Source organism: Balaenoptera ricei, chromosome 15, assembly GCF_028023285.1.
Source record: "Balaenoptera ricei isolate mBalRic1 chromosome 15, mBalRic1.hap2, whole genome shotgun sequence".
NCBI classification, from domain to species: domain Eukaryota; kingdom Metazoa; phylum Chordata; class Mammalia; order Artiodactyla; family Balaenopteridae; genus Balaenoptera; species Balaenoptera ricei.
The window spans coordinates 60,217,338-60,236,493 of record NC_082653.1 but is presented as its reverse complement, the minus strand read 5'-3'; the positions used below and the strand labels follow the sequence as shown (position 1 = coordinate 60,236,493).

The window sequence follows — 19,156 nt, the reverse complement described above, 5'->3', positions numbered from 1 at the left end:
GACACATTCCAGGAGACAAGAGTCTTCTACCTCCTTTGAGCCCCGCCCTGCCCTGGAGTTGCTGAGTGACCATCTCTGGGCTGGAGCCTTGCCTGCCTTGCTGGCTGAGAGCCAGAGGCTCATTCCCTTCCTTGGGGATCAAGGGCTCCTAGAGGCCTCCTCCCAGGAAGCCCCCACCCAGGCTCAGCCCAGCCCCACCCCTGGGAATGTCCATTACACCACTCAGGATGCACATGCCAAGTCCTGGGGACAGAGCATGAACAAGGAGACAAGATCCCTGCCCGCAGGCGCCTGACAGTCTAGAGGGGGAGGCCAGGAACACGAAAACACATTGATAAATACGTCATGAAATATAACTTCAGAGACCGATAAATGCTCTAATGAGTGATGTGATAGAGACTCGGGGAGGGTGGGCTGGGGGCTACGTGAGAGAGGGGGTCAGGGTGGTGCCTCATCTGAGGATGCAAAGAAGACAGTCATGGAAACGCATTGTTTGTGGGGGGAGAACAGTCAAGGCAAAGGCTTGAGGTGGGACCAAAGAGGCCAGGGGGGCTGGGAGGGAAAGAAGTGGTGGGAGAAGGGGACTGAGCGGTGGACCAGGCCTGGATGGCACTTGTGAGCATGGCACTGGGGAGGCCTGGTGGGTTTCAGGCAGGGGTGATGGGCTCCATGCCCCTGACCTACCAGAATCTCCCTTCTTGCTCAGCCTGGAAACCCCCTTACCCGTAGTTCCCTATTTTAGCCCTTTCTAGCTCCTCTGCTTCCTTCACCCCCATTACACGTACTTCCTGGGCTGGAATTTCCCAAAGATGTGCAACCAGGGAGGGGAACTAACACCCATCATTGTCAAGGCCACCGTGCATGGACCTCCTACCGTGAGCCATGCCTCATGCTGGGCGTGCTCTGACCTGGCCCCTCACACGGACCCTTCAGGTTTTACAGCCCGTTTTACAGACCAGGAGACCCACATGCAGTGTGACTTGCCTCAGGCCATGTGGCCCGAAGGCAGGAGCCAAGATTTGAACCCAGCTCAGTCTCATCTGGAAGGTTTGTCAAATCCTATTCAAGCCTCGCAAGAGTTTCGTGATGGTGGGAGATCCAGATTCTTCCGCCCCTTTCCTGCCTGCCTTCCTTCATTTGGTAAATGTCACCACCAGCTCCCCAGTTGCTGGGCCAGACGCCCCAGAGCCATTCTGATCCCTTGGCTGCCCCCCTCGTCCAGGGGCCGGTCATTAAATGCCCCTTGACGGGCCTTGTTGCAGCTTTAACAGCCAGCGTATCTGGCTAGTGGTTCTCTCTCCCTCCCTCCTGAGAAAAAAGGAGGAAATTAAATTGTGGCACGTTATCATCGACCTAGAGAGAGCCGCACGGAGGTCTGCGGTCACCTTTCTCTAAAGAGGTACTTCGCATGATCGCAGTAAATGCAGTGGGTCTGGAGCCGAGGCCAGCTGGCTGGTCCCTGGTGTCCCTAAAGAACGCTGCAGGACGGGCTGGCTGCTCCCACCCCAGAGGAGCTGTGGGGAGGTGGTGGTCCCCACAGCCCACCCCTTCTGCCAGAAGAGAAGTCACAGGGTCTGAGTCACTACCCCACCCCTCCCTTGAAGTGGCCTCTTTGGGGGCAACGTTCTAAAACCGATTATGGTGATGGATGACACAGAAAAACCCACTGAATTTTACTCTTTAAATGGGGGAATTGCATGGTATGTGAATTATAGCTCAATATATCTATTTAAAACAACAACAACAAAGCCAGGTGTTCTGTGTCTTCCCCAGGGGGTCCAGATCGGCTCAGACAAATGAAAGGTGAAAAAAAAATCATGGGAACACTCAAATATTACCTGAGAGCAATAATCAGAGCTAACGTTTCTTTAGTGCTGGTGACATGCTGGTTAACTCCTGTGACTCTCACCACAATTCTATCAGGCAGACATTATTACACCCCCCCTCGACAGATGGGGAAACTGAGGCACACAGTGGGACTGTGAGTGGCCAAGGTCACCCGCAAAGAAGTGTCAGAGCAAGGTTTGAACTCCACAGTCTAGCTCCAGTATCCTCACATCCGTCCCTGATACAGACAAGAGTAAACAGGATAAGAGCTTAATCAGTAAGTGTCCGAAGCCCAAGAGAGCCCCCCCCCATGTTCTTATCAGCATCGGTAAACCACAGGCTGCTCTATTTCTAGACACTGTGCTTTTACTGGAATCATGTGAAGTATATCTTTTTCTAATGATTTTTTAAAAAATTTTTATTGGAGTATAGTTGCTTTACAGTGTTGTGTTAGTTTCTGCTGTATGGTAAATTGAATCACTTATACGTATACATATCCCCTTTTTTGGATTTCCTTCCCAGATCATTGAGTAGAGTTCCCTGTGCTACACAGTAGGTCCTTGTTTATTTATTTTATATGTAGTAGTGTGTATATGTTAATCCCAAACTTTTAATTTATCTCTCTCCCCCGACCCCTTTCCCCTTTGGTAACCATAAGTTTGTTTTCTATGTCTGTGGGTTTATTTCTGTTTTGTATATAAGTTCATTTGTATCAAATTTTTTTAGATTCCACATATAAGCAATATCATATATTTGTCTTTGTCTGACTTACTTAACTCAGTATAATAATCTCTAGGTCCATCCATGTTGCTGCAAATGGCATATTTCATTCTTTTTTATGGCTGAGTAGTATTCCATCATATAAATGTACCACATCTTCTTTATTCATTCATCTGTCAGTGGACGTTTAGGTTGCTTCCATGTCTTGGCTATTGTGAATAGTGCTGCAGTGAACATAGGGGTGCATGTATCTTTTCGAATTATGACTTTTGGCCAGGAGTGGCATTGCAGGATCATATGGTAGCTCTAGTTTTAGTTTTTTAAGGAACCTCCATATCTTTTCAGAAAGGTGCACCTTCCTCTAAATCATCTGGTTGCAGCTCTGCCCCCACCCGTTTCCCCGCCTGCCCCCTGCTGGATTCTTCTATCACAAATCATATCTAAGCATTTCATTCATAAATTCTTCAGAATGTATCTCTGTGATATGAACTTTCTTAAATAACCACATTTTCTTTTAATCACCACTTTCACATCACACCTACAAGAAGTTCATGATTCTGTAATATCCTCTCGAATCCCATCTTTCCCCCCACCCCGTTTGTTTTCTGAATGTGTTTAATGGTTCAAATCAAGAGACAAAGTCTGTACATTGCATTTGGCTGGTATTTCTCTTAAATCCCTTGTAAGCTATAACGATTCTCTCTTTTATTTCCTTGCCTTTTAGTAGCTGCAGAGAGTGTGAGATCCTTGCTCTTAAGCATTGATTTGCTGCCTCTTAAACAGCCTCCAGCAGAAAGTGGAGGGCTGGGCTGGGGGGTAGAGGGGGCAGGGAATGGTGGGGGCTTGGCCCAGCCTCCAGGCCTTGTGGAGAGCCTGGTATTTCCACCTTACTGGTTATCTAAAAAGAAATAAAATCAGGCCTAGGTAGAAAAGGGAGGCACATTGATGATGGCAGAAACTAAATATATTCATTTGCCCATTTGTCACAAATGCTGTCAATCCCACCTTGAAAGCACGTCTGGAATCTGTCCTTTCTCTCTTGCAGTGGATTGGAGGAGGCGAGGGAGGAAGCGGGGAGGGGGGTGAGTGGGAGGCTTCCACAGTCCAGGTGAGAGCTGATGGTGGCCTGGGCCAGGGTGGTGGCTTTAGGTGAAGAGGGAACAGATTCCAGGAGTGTTCTGGAGGTAGAATTGGTCGGGTGCAGTGGCTGTATGGACACGGAGGGCAGGAGATGTCCAGGGTGCTTTGGATGGCAGGCTCCTTTCTCTTCGGGGAAAGCAGGCTTCTTGCCTCAAGCTCGTGTACGCAGACCCCTCCTCCAAGCTCCCAGCTGAAGCTGGGGAGATGACACACACCAAAATGAGGGTAACTCACTCCTCAGCATGGACCACCAGCACCCCACGCTCAGCCTTCCAAAGAGAACGAGCCAACAGAGGAAAGAGAGAGGGTGGGGCAAGGCACGGATGCCAGAATCAGCCTCTTCCCAAGTGCCATGAGCTTGGAGAGCTCAATACCTCTCTGAGCCTTAGTTTCCCCATCTGAGCAATAGGAATGCCCATTCCCACCTGGCTGGGCATTGTGAGGAAGTAAATCGTGAGCTGCTCTGAAGTGGTGGTCTTGAGGAAGAGAGCCCAGGTGGCCCCAAGAGAGTCAGGAGGATGTGAGGGGTGGCTGTAGGGAGGCTGAGCATTATGGGAGCGTGGTCTGCAGCTGACCAGGGTGTGGAGCCGAGCACATCATGACTGGTCCTTGATCCCCACTGGGGTCAGCCTCTGAGCACCCTGGTTATAGGCACAGGTGACCCAACAAGGAGGGAAGTGATTGGGGGTGCTCTCTGTGGTTCTAAACACTCCCCAGACCGGCCTCTGCCAAGCCTTGGGCCACTTTCTTTATTTCCCTTTTCTACTTCGATGCTGATCATCCTGCATTAATGAAGAGGCAGCGTAGAAGATGGCTAAGGGCATGGATTCAAATCCTCACTCAGCCATCTAACTGCTACGTGATCTTAGGCAATTTACTTCATCGCCTGGGACTCAGTTTGCTCATCTATAAAACGAGCATAAACATACAAATCTCATAGCAAGCTTATTGTGAGGATTAAACGATGTTAAGCAATTTTCCTAAGGGTGAGTTAATACTTGTAAAGTGCTTAGAACCGTGCCCAGCACAAGTAAACGGGAGTCCCTTCCCCCTGCATCCTGCGTCCTTTCGACATGACCTCTGTAGTCTTTGACAGTTTTCTTGATTTATGGATGCCATGTCCCAGATTCATCTCATGCATTTTCTACCCGGAATCAGCTGTTTCTCAGAGGAGCCCTGTTCCTTTTGTCAATAAATGGGAGTTAGGAATCACAATCTAGACATTAGGGATGCTCATTCCCACTGGGTTATCATTGCATCTAGGCTTAAAGCTGGAGACAATGATAATTATCATTCACATATAAGATTACAAGGTTTTCAGTTAACTTATTTGATTTTATGTATCTCTTTTTTTATTTTTACACAGAAAATCTTTGTTCCTAACAATATTAATCCAATTTCTTATCTTCTTTATCCTATGTTATAAAGCAGACAGTTTCAACCTAATAATACCAATATAGTCACTACCTGTAAGATGACTGAGTGCTGTTGAAGATTTCGTTGTGCTCCTGTTTCTTTGTGATTCTGTGGTCCTTAGGTTAAAGCCCACTAGGGATGTACAATCAAAATGCTGTTTTAAAGTCACTTCCAATAATCCTTCTTAGTGTGTTTGCCAAGTTGACATTTAGTCAGGTTTACTCATTTCTGTTGGGTATTTTTATTTTAAGGGATTGCTTTTTTTGTCTTGGCTTTACAATTTTGTAAGTTTGCATTTACAAACTACATACTCTAAAACCAGATACACTCAGTGAAATCCAGCTTCCACATCTTTCCCTTTCGCTAATTACCTCTCTCCCCATAGGTAACAACTTTTGTTAGCTTCTGCTTTATCCTTCCATTGTTTCTTTTTGAAAATATAAGCAAATGTATACACACCCCACACATATTCAGAAGATAGAATACTTTGCATACACAGTTCTGCTCCTTGGATTTTATTTTTGCTTTTTTCACTTAATCATATATCCTGGAGATCATTCCAGTGCAGGATTAAGAGAGCATCTTTGTTCCTTTTCACAGCTGTGTAGCGCTCTCTTATGTGGATGTCCATTTTATTCAACCAGTTTCCTCTTGGTACATGTTTGTATTGTTTCCACTCTTTGCTGATACTATTAGTGCTGCAGTGACAACAACAAAACCTTGTGCATACATGGATTTGTATTTTGGGGACAGATTCTTAGGTACTCTCATGGGATTAAAAAAAAACAACAACTGTCTCTTAAGACTTTAATTTTTTGAAGCAGTTTCAGGTTCACAGCAAAACTGAAAGGACCTCGTGGGATTTTCAGTCATAACTGTGATACATGTTACCCAGGAGTTCATGGTGCTATGGGCGTGCATAACAGCTGTGCTCGTGTGTGGGTGGAGGTGCCACTTACTGAGACAGGAAGCACCGCGGGGCTCTTTTTAACCTTGTGCTGTGTGGTTTAACAAGTGAGCTACCCTTTGTGCATGGTGGAGGGAGCAGGATTCAGGGTGTGGGAACTGAGGCTGAGGTATGGAGGAGCATGCAGACAGCAGCGAAGCTCCAATTTCAGCTGATTGGGAGGCCCCAGACTGTTCTTGGAGAAGGGGGCAGGGTGGGTCTGTCACACCTGGCACTCCCAACTCCAGCTCCTTCTGAAGGGACTGTCTGTATCTCCCAGGCAGGAAGCAGGTCGGGGAGGGGACCAATGTCCACCACTGCTGACTGCAGTCCCCTCTGAACCCCAGCTGGGATAAGTGACCCCCCTGCAGGCCGGGGGAAGGCAGACTGAACCTGGCCCAGACTTGGGAGACACACTGACCTGGGTTCAAATCCCAGCTCTGCTCTGTGACCTTGGACAAGTTGCTTAACGTCTCTGAGCCTGTTTCCTCCTCTGTCCAATGGGGATGAGGCAGGAGCTGCCTCACTATGGTGAGGACACTGTAGGAGTGTGCATGTGAAGTGCCTGGCTGGGGCCTGGCACATAGTAGATGCTCCCCACTGAGGAACAGCCTCCCCTACTGCTCTGTGGCAGGGCTGGGGCTCAGCCTTTGGGAGCCCTTGTTCCTACCTTCTCTGAGCTGGAGCAGCTAGAGAAACCCACTCACTTGTAGATAGTGGAGGAACCCATGGGCACGGGAGTCAGATGGCTGAGGTTCAAATCCTGACCTTGGCACTTCCTCTCTAGCTGACTTTTTCACCTCTCTGATCCTCATTTTCCCCATCTGTCAAATGGGGGTGATGAGACCACCTGCCTCACAGCAGTGTTGGGAGAAAGAATCGATCTCAGACATTTAAATTGCTCAGTCCAGTGCTGGGCGTGTAGTAAGTGCTGACTAATGTCACAAGAACCATGATTGGTCTGGGCATCCCACAGCGGGGGATACTGTCTGTGGTCAGCTGGACAGGCCAGAGCCTGAGGGGCGCCAGGACAGGGGGCAGGGGGTGTGCAGGCTTTGCAGCCCCTGAGCGGGCAGGCACATGGGCACTGGTAAAGGAACATCTTTTTAAGAAGGGAAACTCAGGACTCTTATACAAATATAAAATCTTTGAACATATGTCAAAGATTTTATTTGACTCATGAGTTTATGAGGGAACTAGTAAGATGTTACAGCCAATTCAAAGGAGGATTAAAAAACGCACGCACACATACACACACACACACACACACACACAAACGCAGGCAATTAGGAGTGCTGAAATGAACTTACAAATAGGTGCAAAACTGGTCAGTGTGCGCAGGGCAAAAATCAATTGTGTCTCTACCGGATGCAAGTAATTTACATTTCTATGGAGGAGAATAATTTGCATTACAATCGGTTTTCTACATCTTGTGAAATACCTTGAAGATGATGAAAGGCCAAGATAACGCAGAAGGGTGCACTAGGCAAGACACCAGTCATCTTTTTTGCCCATTTCAAAGCCTTTCATAATTTTCCACACACACACACACACACACAGTCACAATCGCTAACAAATGCAGCCATTCACACACATCCACATCACCTACAAGCCTCACACTGTGTGTGTGTCTCGTGTATCTCGCTGACTCTCGCTCTTTTGCGCTGATAGTGGTTCAGGCTCCCACCTCCACGCCGTTGCTCACGGTGCTCCCCCTGCTAAGCACACATCCCCCTCAGTCCTCTGCCCACCCGCATCTTGCCCATCTCTCAAAGCTCCCAAGGAATGCCTCTCTGAGCAGGAATCCCTCTTTCCCCTCCACCCCGGTCCTTATTTCCCTGTGTCTTCCATGTACTTCCACTCAGGCACCTGTGTAGGGTAGAAGGCGCGTGGATTCCAGAATCGCTCAGTCTGGGTCTGAGTCCCAGCTGTGGCACTTCCCCGCCGCGTGACTGTGGGCAAGTCACAGCATCTCTCTGAACCTCCATCTCCCCACATATGAAGTGGGATGATAACAGAACCAACCTCATGGCTTGTGTTTGTTTGTTTGTTTTTTTGATGTGGACCGTTTTTAAAGTCTTTATTGAATTTGTTACGCTATTGCTTCTGTTTTATGTTTTGGTTTTTTGGCTGCGAGACATGTGGGATCTTAGCTCCCCGGCCAGGGGTCAAACCCGCACTCCCTGCATTGGAAGGCAACGTCTTAACCACTGGACCGCCAGGAAAGTCCCCCCTCATGGGTTGTTTTTGTTTTGTTTTGATGATTAAATTAGCAGAGGCAGGGAATGCGCTTGGCAGAGGGTCTGAACACACAGTAAACACTCAATAGAGGTCAGCTGTCATTGCTGCTGTGAAAATAAGGCTCCTAATTCCCTTTGACTGGGTGGCCTGCAAAAGGCCTCTGTCAGCAGGTCAGTTGTAGGGGTGTCCCCCCCTAACAGCTGGAGTGGAGGGTCTCCCCTACCTGCCCCCACCCAGCTGCTGTCCATTTCCAGAATTGGGGTTAAGCAGAGAGGCTGCCGGGAACCCCAGCCCCGGGGTGGGTGCTGGGGCTGTTGGCTGCAGCTGGGCTGAAGTCCCCTGGGCTGCGGTGATGGATGGGGGGTCTGGTCGGAAGTGGCTGCTCTGGACAACAGCTGGCCAGACGCTGATGGATGTCACTGGGGAGCAGGGATGCAGGGAGGATTGCAGAGACTGAGGGGCCGAGAGAGGCTAAAGCCCAGACCCTGGAAAAGCCTGCCTGGGGCTCAGCTGGAAGAGCAGACTGGAGGCCAGTGTTAGGCACAGAGGGCCCAGTGGGGGGTGGAGGGGGTGGAGGGGGTGGAGGGTGGGCACTGGAGACTTTGGGCACTGTGTGTCCTGGACACTCCCTCCTAGAATCCCATCGTGAAGGCTAAACACCTTAAAGGTCCCATGAGCTTTGACATAAGGCTTTCGGGGTCCAGGCTATAAACCAAGAGCAATGTGATCCCAGTCAATCCTTATAACCACCTGGGCAATGGCTTAATATTTTCCCAAGTTTGCCTGTGGAGAAACAGGCTTAGATGGGGTCCAGGGAGCCATGATCTGTGTCAGAGCAAAGCCATTTCTACCTCCCATGAAGCCAAGGGGTCCTCCAAGTAGCACTCAAGAACCCTTCCTTGTGATCACCAGTTCCAACTTGCTTGTCCAAATTCTTTCGTTCATTCATTCATTTATTTATTCATCCATCCACCAAACCCCAGCTGACTTCTTCCTCCATGCCGGGCAGTGGTTGGGTGCCAGGGATACCCGAGTACTCAGACACAGCCCCTGACCTCACAGCACTCAGTCCCCAAGGTCAGACAGACCAAAGCCACGCTATCCCAACTCAAGACCTTGGGGGTATGGGGTGGTCAGGGATGGCTTCCTGGAGGAGGTGGATCCCGAGCAGATGCCTGAAGGACAAGTCAAAGGAGGGACCCACTCTTCTCTGGGCAGGGCAGGGCAGGGAGTGGGAAGGAAAGAAGGCTTTTTAGCAGTGGGGACATTTGAGCTGTATCCTGAATGACAAATAGTGGACACAGATACAGGCAATGTCTTCCAGCAGCAGGAATAGCACATGCAAAGGCCCAGATTTGGGAATCACCATAGGGTGAGGGGGTACAGAGGGTGCCAGTGGATTCATATGCAGGAGCCCAGGATGGAAAAAGAAATGGTAAATGATTGGATCAGAGACAAGACAGGGCCCAGGTCTAACAGGTTTTTTGTTTTTTGTTTTTTGGGGTTTTTTTGTGATACAATTGACGTGTAATATTGTATTAGTTCCAGGCATACAACATCATGATTTGATATATGTATATATTGTAAAATGACACCACAATAAGTTTAGTTAACATTCATCACCTCGCATAGTTACATTTTTTTTTCTTGTGATGAGAACTTTTAAGATCTCCTCTCTTAGCAGCTTTCAACTATACAATACATTATTGTTAACTATAATCACCAAGCTGTATGTTATATTCCCAGAACTTATTTACCTTATAACTGGAAGTTTGTACCTTTTGACCCCCTTCACCCATTTCATGCCTCCGCAGTCCTACCTGCCCGCCTGGCCTCTGGCAATCACCAATCTGTTTTCTGTATCATTCGGCTTTTTTAGATTGCACATATAAAGTGAGATCATACAGTATTTTTCTTTCTTTGTCTGACTTATTTCACTCAGCATAATGCCCTCAAGGTCCATCCATGTTGTAACAAATGGCAAGATTTCATTCTTTTTTATGGCTGAGTACTATTCTGTTGTATATGTATACCACATTTTCTTTATCCATTCGTCCATTGATGGACACTTCAGTGGTTTCCATGTCTTGGCTACTGTAAGTAACGCTGCAATGAACATGCAGATATCATTTCAAGATAGTGGTTTAATTTCCGTAGGATATATACCCAGGAGTGGAATTGCTGGATCATATGGTATTTAGATTTTTAATTTTTTGAGGAGCCTGCATACTGTTTTCTATAGTGGCTGAGCCAAGTTGCATTCCCACCAACTATGCACTAGAGTTCGCTTTCCTCCACATCCTCGCCAGCCCTTGTTAGCTCTTGTCTTTTTGATAATAGCCATTCTGACAGATATGAGGGAAAAGGTTTTGAATGCTGTGAAGGGTGTGACTTTATCGATAGAGGACCACTGAGTATTGCAAGCAGGAGAGTTACTCATGAGATCAGTGTTTTAGAAAGAGAACCCTGGCTGGAGTTAGGAGGGTGGATTAAAGTGGAGACTGGAGGCCACTTGAAGGCCTAGGCAGTGATTCAGGAGAGAGGCTGAAGGCCTAGCCCGGGCAGAGATGGGTGGGTGGACACAACAGCATTGAGGATGCAGAGTGGACAAGGCTGGAGGCAATAATTTCCTGGGCAAATGTTACCACAGAGACGCATAGATGTCTTCCTCACCTGTTTATATGCATTTTATAAATGACAAAGCATTGGGTTAAGTTTTGAGGGGTTCAGTGGCACACTTGAGGTTCCATTAGCAGGTGGTAGAGCCGGGATGGGAACCCAGGAATGCCGGTCTAGAAAACTAGTTCTCGTCTCCTTCTGGGTGCTTTCAGCCAAGTTGCCCTCCCACACATGACCTGCAGGGGGTGGCAGAGAGCAGGGGACGCGCCACGGAGGCCGCGAGGCGCCCGTCAGAGGCGGCTGGGCCAGCTGCGTCCGGGTTGGAAGCAGGGGACTGGGCAGCTCCCGGGGAGTCAGCTCTTACCCCTAATTTACAGAGGAGGACCCCCAGGCCCAGAGAGCAGGGAGGGCTCTCCCAAGGGGTGGATCAGCCTCTCAGGATACCCCCCAGTCCAGTGCTCCTGCCGGGGAACCTGAGCTGCATTTCCCAGGGCACCAGGGGGACCTTAGAGGCCAAGAGTGGGGTCCAGGACTCCCAGACTTTCCTTCAGGAGTAGCCCCCCAGGTTTCACCACTGCCCAGCCCAGCCCCGCTAGGAGGCAGGGGGATGATGAAGATGAGCCTCAGGATGTGGTCCGGGGAGTGAGCCAAGACTCCCTTAAAGATATGTTCAGGCTTCTCCCAGTGGGTGTGTGCCCACCAGGCCCCGTATAAAGGGCGCTGGGGGAGGGGCGACGCCAGGTGGCGCCCTTCTGGCTGGGGCGTCCTGCGGTTCATCTCCAGACCTTTTCCATTTTCTAACTCCAGGTTTCCGGAGCAGCGGCAGCTGAAGGTCCGCGCCGGTGATGTCTCCCCGCGGGTGGGTGGGGCCCCGTGGGTTGAGAGCGGGGGATCCAGGCTGGTATAATTTCCCCGCCTCCGTGGCCTGGGTGTCTTCCTGCTCGCCAGCAGTTAGCTTTAGCAAGCCAGCTCAGGGGTGGCTGGGGAGGGAGGTGAGAAGTGGGTTCAGACCCAGCAGCTGCCGCTCACAGCGTGTGACCTGGGGCCCCACTCGCCTCTCTGAGCCTCTTCTGTAAATTGGGGAGGCTGAGCCCCATTTTGCCAGAAAGCACCCTTTTATGTGAAATAAAAATCCCACATAGACCTGGCACACAGAGGGGGCTCTGTCTCTCTCTGGCAAATCCCATATGGCCAGCTGGAGCCTGCAGTGGTGAAGCCAGGATTAGGGCTTTGCTGATAGAAAGTTAAAAATATATATATCATATATATATATATATATATATGAGATAGTTTTTTTAATTTGGAGGAGAGATGAATTTCCCACACAAAAGAATTCCAAATTATTTACCTTGATCAGCCAGGTGATCAAGGTCACCACCAACCGTGGTAGGTCATTTTCAGGGCACGTACCCTTGATATGATGGTGATGAAAATGGCCTTTCACCTCTGGGGTCTTCCTCCCAAAATACACAACCCGCACGGCATGCGGGATCTGAGTTCCCCGACCAGGGATCCAACCCGTGCCCCCTGCAGTAGAAGTGGAGTCTTAACCGCTGGATGGCCAGGGAAGTCCGATGGCCAGGGAAGTCCCACAACCCCATTCTAATCATGAGAAAACCATCAGACAAATCCCAGTTGAGGGACTTGACAAATATTCCTGAAAAGTGTCAAGGTGATCAAAAACCAGGAAAGTCTGAGAAACTGTCACAGCCCAGAGGAACCTACATGTAATGTGGTGTCCTGGATGGGATCCTGGAACAGAAAAAAGACTTCAGGAAAAAAACTAAGGAAATCTGAATAAAGCACAGACTTTAGTAAATAATAATGTATCAATGTTAATAACAGGGGAAGCTGGATGTGAGAGTATGGAATTCTCTGTGCTCCTTTCACAATTTTTCTCTAAATCTAAAACTATTCTAAAATTTAAAGTTTATTTTAAAAAAATTGCAGTTGGACATGAGATGGCTAACTTTTTATTTTACCTAATGAAGACATTAAAAACCTCCCCAACGACCTCCCTTCCCCTATTGTTTCATAAAAGCAAGGAGGTTCATAACAGCAGGAAGGCCTCCGTCTCAGAATGGACAAGAGTCGAAATGGAGTAAGTCCAGGTTAATGAAGAATTCAGACTCTTTATATTTCTCATTTTGCCCAGGACGCATGAGAAATTGGGGCCTGGAGAATGTGGGCAGGGGGAGAAATGGTAGAAGGAAACCATAGCTGAGAACACCAGACACTGGACCAAAGCTGATGTGTGACGTATAGTGTAAGGATCTTGGGGGGAGTGATGGATGGCAGGGTTGGCAGGCGATGGGGCTTCTGGGCCAGTAGGGTGATCAGCCATCCCGCCTGCCTAGGACTGAGGGGTTTCCTGGGCCCTGCACCTTCAGTTTTAAAACTGGGACAGTCCTGGGCAAGCTGGATGGTGGGTCACCCTAACCCAGCAGGTGGGCCGGGGGATGGGAGAGAGCACAGGCCTGTCCTGAGGGGACAGCAGATCTCTCAGCAGCTGTCTCTAAACTCCTGGAAAGGGAAAGACAGGCCCTGTGTGGCTAGATCGTGCGATTTTTATTATTTTTTTCAAGAGAAGCTAGAAATCCATTTTTTTTTTTTTTAACACAAAAAACCCTGAAGTTTCAAATGTTTGCAGCTAATTCAAGCAACTATGAAATGCTTTTCAGGCCAAACCAGAGTGCGCTTCACGTTGGCCCCCAGGCTGCCAGTTTGGGACCTCTGAGAACACCTCTGATTTGGAGCCTTGAGCTGATCCCTTGGCTCCTCTGAGCCTCGGTTTCCCTGACTGTGAAATGGGAACAATTTTGCCTCCTCCAGGGCTGTGTGATCTGTCTGCAAGTCAGGTGCTCAGGCTGGCACATAGGAAGCTCTCAATCAATGGGAGTTACCAAGAAAACAGTCTAGTGGCAACAATGGAAATGTCCATCAGTGGATGAACAGACACACAGAATGCGGTCTATCCATACAATGGAATATTATTCAGCCTTTAAGAGGAATGCAGCCCTGTTAAAAACACGGATAAATCTTGAAAACATTATGCGAAGTGAAAGAAGCTAGTCACCAAAGACCAGAGACTGTATGATTCCATTTACATGAAACATTCAGAATAGGCAAATCCATAAAGACAGAAATTAGTGGTTGTCAGGGGCTTGGAGAGTTGGGGGAAAACGAGGGTGGGGTGGGGTGATTGCCAATGGTTTTGGGAAGGGTGATGAGAATATTCTCAAATGGATTGTGAGGATGGTTGCACAGTTCTAGGAATATACTCAAAACCATTGAACTGTACGCTGTGAGAGAGTGAATTGTACGGTATGTGCATTCTATCTCAGCTGGTCCTCCTTCTGGCCCCGCCCCAGCTCCCTGTGTAACCTTGAGCATGGTATTCCCCTCACCCCCGGGCCCCCAGTTCCTGCCTGGAGAACACAGGTGCTGAATCAGGTACGTTCTGAGGCTGCATCCAGCTCTGACAGCTTATGATTTTATTATGACAGATGGTTATGTATTCACCAAGGCCACCTGCCCACTGAGACCCAGGATAATACGGGCCAAAGGTGGCCCATCAGCTCGGAAACCTGTCATTCTGCGCATGCCTGACAGACCACGGGGATGGGAAGGAGTCAAGCGGACCCTGGTGGAAACCCACAGATGTTTGCAGTTGATGACAGACATGTCAACAGATGGAATTAAAGAATTTGCCAGCAGCTGTTGCCTGTTTACCAAAACTCCCTCAGTGAAGCTCACCTTCAGCTCATGGAGGCGGCTGCTTGGGCCCCAAGTCAAGGATGCCTGGCTCTGATGGCCACTCACCTGCTGTGTGGCCCAGGGAAAGTCCCTTGGCCTCTCTGAGCTTCAGATTCTGCATGTGTGAAAGGGAGGTGGTAATGCCTCCCTCCTAGGATGGTGCCGAGGATTCAAGATGATAACGTCTAGAGCCCTTGGCGTCGGGTCAGCACCAGGTAGATGCCCAGTCTGTGGCAGCTGTTCTGATTCTTTAACCTGTCTCGGCCTCCGTTTCCCCATCTGTAATCGGACAGGGTCTATCTAGATCAGTGGTTCTCAACGGGTGGGGGTGGTGATTGTAACCCCGAAGACTTGGATGGCTGTTGCCGCTGCAGGGTGGGGAGCGCTGCCGTTATCTACTGGGTAGAATGCAGAGGTGCTGCTGACACCCGACAGTGCATGGGACAGCCCTCCCCAGCAGAGGGTTCTCCAGCCCCAGATGTCACTATGGCTGATACCGAGAAACCCTGGACTAAGCTCATCTCTACGTTTCCCTCCAGCTGTAGAAGATGTTTGGGTTTGATCTGCATTGCCTCGTGCTGGGAAGGGGTCTGGGGTGTGCAGTCTTTTAACCTGGACTTGGCCTCATAGAATGGCCTTGGGCCTAGAACACTTCCTTACCAGGAACTAAAGAGACCCCTCAGCCTCATCGCCTCGTGTGAGGATGTCGTTCCTGTTTCAGACCCAGTGTGTGCCCCTTTGCCCTGCTTAAGTGTGCGTGTGCGTCACGTGGCACCTGGCCAACCCCACTGCTGTACCTGTCCGCTGTGGGGAGGGAATGGGGTCCTTTGTTCTGCCACAGAGGAGGGGTGCGTGCATCGGTTGCCAGGAGGGACCCGCTACTATGGGGGGCCGTATATATTTATCGTTATGCAGTGTATTGTCTTCTCCCGCCTAGAGTGTCAGCTCCAGGGGTTGTGTCTGTTTTGCTCCTGGCAGGATCTTCTGTGCACAGCACAGTGCCTGGCATGTAGTAAGTGCTCACTAAATGCTTCTGGACCGAGTTTGTGACTGTTGTCCTGACGTGGGGGGGAGAGGGAAGTGGTCAGATTCGCTGATGGCAGAGGAAAGATCTCCCCCAGCCCACCCCTGCCCCTCCTTCGAAAAGTCTCAGCCAGGATGGAGGGGTGTGGCTAGGCCTGGGGGCCCTCAGTGGGCTCCTCCCCGGGGGAGATGCTTGTCCCTTGGGGTCACACCAGGAAGGGAGGAGAAGCCACTCCTTCAGGTCCTTGGAGTGTGACTCACGGGTGCCCTTGGTCTTGCTCTCACCCATCACAAACCTTGTCCTGGTCTCATGCTAAGAGCAGTTTCTCGGGAGCCAGGCAGAGTGGTGCCTCGGTTTCTTTGTCTGTACCATTGAGATAATACTAGTGTCTCATCAGTAGATTGCTGTGAAGATTCTGCAAGTGAATATAGAACAGGACCTGGCATGCAGGAAGCCTGCATAAGATGTGCTGGGATTATTTGTAGAATTTCTTGCCTATGTGTTTATGGAGGATCTCTGAATCTGGAAGAAGATTCCAAGGTTCTTTCCCATATGACCAGCACTTCCACTCCTAGGTGTGGACCCAAGAGAAGTAGAAACACACAGAAATTTGTACAGGGAGGTTCGTAGCGGCATTATTCATAATATCAAAAGGAGGGACCAACCCAGATGTCAGTCAGCCGGATGAGTAGATAAACAAAATGTGGTGTATCTGTACCACGAAATGTTACTGGTCAATAAAAAGAAATGAAGTATTTTATTTTTATTTTTTTATTGAAGTATAGTTGATTTACAATTTTGTGTTAGTTTTAGGTGTACAGCAAAGTGACCTATATATATTCTATATATATCCAGTTATACCTATATATATCTATATTCTTCTTCAGATTCTTTTCCATTTTAGGTTATTACAATTCTATTGAATAGAATTCCCTGTATATACAGTAGGTCCCTGTTGGTTATCTATTTTATATATAGTAGTGTGTATCTGTTAATCCCAAACTCCTAGTTTATCCCTCCCCAAGAAATGAAGTACTGATACGTGCTACAACATGGGTGAACCTTGACAACATGATGCTAAAGACACAAAAGGCCCCAAAGTACATGATTCCACTCATAGGAAATGTCCAGAATAGGCAAATCTATAGAGACAAAAAGATTAGTGGGTGCTTAAGGCTATGGGGAGCGGGCACAAGGAACAGGGAGGTGATAATAAAAGGTACGCGGTTTCTTTCTGAGGTGATGAAAATGTTCTAAAATTGACTGTGTGATGTTTGCACAACTCTGAATACACTAAAAATCATTGAAATGTACACTCTGAATGGGTGAACTGTATGGTATGTGAATTATATCTCGGCTATTAGAAAAAAGAAAAAGGATTCCAAGGCTCTCGGCTGAGCCAGACCCATTTTTCAGGGTATTTCTTTAAAAGTCACACACTTGGCCTCCAGGGGGCCGTGTCCAGCTGGTGATAAATCAGCATTTTTATTTCTGTTCTGCTCCGCAGTGACCCAGGTTCCTTTATCTGCCTTGCTCACATCTGTCGCCAGCATTTCACGTGTATATCACCTGCTTTCTCACACTCACCGTAGTTGTCTGGGTCCCTTGGCTGTGTCCTCATCTGCCTCCAGGCTGTCTGGCTATCTGTCCATCCCTCAGCGTCAGTCCCTCATTCCAGCTCCGTTTACTCTTTCAAAGGGGCTCCTGGGGATGGGGGATCAGGCAGGGCCAAGGCAGGAGGCCATACAAGTGAATAAAATGACCAGTTACACAAATGCTGGGAGAGCCGGAGGCCTGGGAAAGCAGCCCTGGGGCAGGAAGGTGGTTGCAGACCCATGTCCTTGGCCCAGAGGTCACAGTGTGGGTCAGCCCGCCTGCTCCTGACCAACTGTGCAGAAGCCAAGAGTCGCTGATGAAGGAGGAGGTCAGGTGCAGAGGGAAGCTCATGCGCCCTGGAGATGCACTGGGTTCGAATCCCACCCCTGTCAGCCCCCGACTGTGGACTCTGTGCAAATGGTCTCCCTTATCCAAGCCTCAGTTCCCTCCTCTGTAAAACAGGGCTAACAATAGCACGTAGCTCATAGGTTTGTTGTAAAAAAAAACGAAAGGCAGTGACGTGTTCTAAACACTTGGCGCGTGGTGGAGTGTGGATTGCGATCAGCTGGAACGCTGCGTGTAAGGCTCTGCAGTTCCAGCCCCGAGGTAGTTCTGGCCAGCTGTGTGACCCTGGGCAAAGCCCTCAACCTCTCTGAGCCCTGTTTCTGCATCCGTGAAGTGGAGATAACAGTTCTGCCCATTTCACGAGGGTGGAGGTGAGGACTCAGCACAATAGACACCTAGCGGGCCTGGCTCTTCTGGGTATCATGACCTGGTTCTCTCCCTCCGCAAGGGGCAAGGGTCCAGGCTGCCCACCCCAAACCAGCTCTGTCCTCTCTGGGCTTGCTTCCTTCCTCCGTGGCAGTATCTTGCCAGTGAGCCGACTTGAATACAGCCGAGCTGTGTGGAGGGGAGAAACAGGCTGGGATGAGTTTGGAGTGGATGTCATGGAGTCACGCTTACCAGCGATGCCGTTCTACACCCTGGCTGTGACTCAGCTGTTAAGACGTGATTTCCCATCCCATGGGGGGTTCTTGTGACCTGCCAGAGGGGCCATCCTGAGCCCCCATCCCAGCATCGAATGAAAAGACCTCGCAGCCAGTCCCTCCACTGGCACAGGGGTGACCGTGATTGGGATGAAGGGCAGTGATTCATGGAGCCTTCAGCTGCCTGTGTCACCAGGGCTGGTGGCAAATCAAAGAGGAAGTCATCCAGAGCTCTGTCTGCATGGCATGTGCCCCCTTGTCCTTATGAAATATTTCATAATAATAACCTCAGCCTGGCTCTGCCACCCACTGTGTATGTGACCCGTGAAGTCACCTCATCTCCGCTCTGGCTTCCCAGGCTGCAAAATGAGCGTTGGGACCAGACCCCATTTGTTCCTTCACTGATTCCAGCATTTGGTCATTCCACAAACACTTGTTGACGCACCTGCCAGCTGTGCCTGCTGGGGGATCCAGCTGTGAGCACCTGACGAGGTCCCGGTCCTTACAGCCCGGACATTCCAGTGGGGGGACAGTCAACAGACAAGCAGGTCCAAACTGACAAATTGTGGGGCCCAGAGGGAGAAGAGCCATGTGCTGTGACCTGGGGCAGGGAGGCACTGATGTGGGCTGAGCCCTGAAGCATGGGAAGGAGCCGGCTGTGCAGGGCATGGGGGGGTGGGAGGGGGCAGGAGGGCAGGGGAGCAGCAGGTCGCTGGAGGGAGCTCTGTGGGCAGGAGAGGGTAGGTGCCATCAGCTGGGACTCATGAGACCGCCTGAGGAGTTCGTGCTTCATGCTTGGGCTCGTGGGGACAGCACCACAGGACCCCTGGCTGGGGAGGGACATGATTGCATTTCCCAGGAAACCATCTGTGGCCTCCCAGACAT

General features: G+C 49.6%; 1 long non-coding RNA gene across 1 annotated transcript in view; it reads left to right on the top strand.

Moving 5' to 3' along the window:
* LOC132349407 (uncharacterized) overlaps positions 1–15,575 on the top strand; it is a 32,675-nt gene extending 17,100 nt beyond the window's left edge. The window contains exon 3 of the long non-coding RNA XR_009497665.1: positions 14,416–15,575. This is a non-coding gene — a long non-coding RNA (uncharacterized LOC132349407). The remainder of the gene's footprint in view (positions 1–14,415) is intronic.
* The last annotated feature ends 3,581 nt before the right edge of the window (positions 15,576–19,156 follow it).